Genomic DNA, 2,094 nt, shown 5'->3' on the forward strand with positions numbered 1-2,094 from the left:
GGCCAGTGGTGATGAGGTGACCAACCAATGGCGACACGCGGGGCGGCCAGTGATGATGAGGTGACCAACCGATGAGGACGTCCGGGGCGGCCAAGTGAAGTAGACGCGTGTCGCGGAGTGGCAAGCGCACGGAACGTCCGCATGATTTAGACGTGTCCCGCAGAATGGCGACGAGCGAGGTGTCTGTGTGACATAGACGCGTCCCACGGAGCTACGACGCGCGCGACGGCTAAGTGGATGAAGATGCGATGGGTTCCGTAGGTTCGCGGTCGTAGTTGCTGTCGATGATGATCTGGTTGTTAGCCGGTCGAGTGAAAAGAAGGTGATCTGGCCGAGTGGACCCAGGGGCTGTACGACCGAGTGAACGTCGTCCGAGTGGACACCTCGTCCAAGTACATCCTCTGGTCCTAGTGAACCACAGTTGGGTTGTGATCCAGTCGGTGTGGAGCTGGCTGAGCAGGCCGATGCGGAGTGCTGGGCTCGGAGGTGTTGGTGATGTTCGGTGTGGATGTGCCCACTGGAGGCGGGTCGCTTTATCGCTTGCTGATGGGCCTGATCCAAAGTGCGCGGGGGGAGTTGCCCATGTCGCACAGAATCAACCTGCATGCAAGTGGTGTTAACGCTAATTAAGTAAGAGTTAAAACCGTTCATGCATGTAAAGAACGTTTCCTTTTCCCACGGCCATTTATCCCCTGCATGAAGGGAATTAATGGGAAGGAATTAAGGAAATAATTGAGAAGGAATTAAGGAAATAAATGGGGAGGCGCAGAGAGCTCCCTGGTCAGCCACGGCGGTGGCGGCTTTGACATGGGTCCACCGCGAGGTGAGACAGCCCGCGACAAATCGGAGTGCGGGATGGCGTTCTTATGCGAGGCGGTGGCGAGTCGACCCGGTGGCTCCCGTCCCGTTGTGGTCGAGGACGTGGATGGCATCGGTCGTGGGTGCCGCGTCAGGTCCGTGCAACGACCGCGGTGGTCGCCGCCACGCGGTTGACGAGGAACGCCGCTGCAACGCGGTGTTAGGCCGTCGCGGTCTTGCGGAGACGAGGTGGCCGCTGCACATCGCACGTCGCAACGACCACAGCTGAGCGTCCGTGCCGCCGAGGGACTGCCGAGCGCTTGCGATCGCTGCAGCCGGCTGACGGTGGGTTGAGGTCGACGAAGAAGAGGAAGCAGGAGGCGCGGACCACCGTGCTGGCGGCCGTGCGCGAGGACAATGGCGACGACCCTTGACGCAGCGCGTCGACGCCCTTTTCCCTTCCCCGTCTCTTGTCTGATCTATTCATCGCAAGATTTCGTTGTTGACCCCGATGAGCACCTGCTCGTATAGGGAGGAAAACAACAGATTCATTAAGATCCATGATGATTGTTAGATCATAAGAGGATAGCATAGAAACAAATCTCCTGATCAATCCATTTGCAATGGATATGCACGCCTGCAGCATCAAGTGAAGATGTTTCTTCTCCTCTTCTTTTGAGATGCTTTGGTTACTTGCTGCGAAGACGAGCAATACGACCAGAATGAACAGGAAATTAAACACAGATGAATGAAAAAACCATCGGCATCATGGCTCGATAGACGCCATGCCCCACGGTGGGCGCCAACTGTCGTGGTTCTAACTCTGACAGTGATGTAGGGGGTTATGTATGGAGAGGCTAGATCTCAGCTATGGAGTAGTTGTAAACACACCAGGATGTACGAGTTCAGGCCCTTCGCGGAGGAAGTAACAGCCCTACGTCTCGGTGCCCGGAGGCGGTCGATTGGATTATGTATGTATGAATTACAGGGGTGCGAACCGTTGCTACTGAGGAGGGGTGGCTTATATAGAGTTCGCCAGACCCCTCCGGCCCTCAGTAATGCAGGGTTAAAATACATTAAGACTGGGCGTTACTGGTAACGTCCCTAATAAGTGCTATGATGACCATAAAGACTACTTAATGGCCGACCGTTTGCTTGCGGAGTGACTTTAGATCTCCTGTCAGTCGAGTGGTTGGCTTTGTGGTCGAGTGGTAGCTTCCTGGTCGAGTGTTTTGAATCCGTCCAGTGGGATACCTTCAAGTCGATTGAAGGGTGACTTCTTCTAGGGATGTCCTT

The sequence above is a fragment of the Triticum urartu genome, chromosome 3A, assembly GCF_056163025.1.
Source record: "Triticum urartu cultivar PI428250 chromosome 3A, HENAU_Tu73, whole genome shotgun sequence".
Taxonomy (NCBI): domain Eukaryota; kingdom Viridiplantae; phylum Streptophyta; class Magnoliopsida; order Poales; family Poaceae; genus Triticum; species Triticum urartu.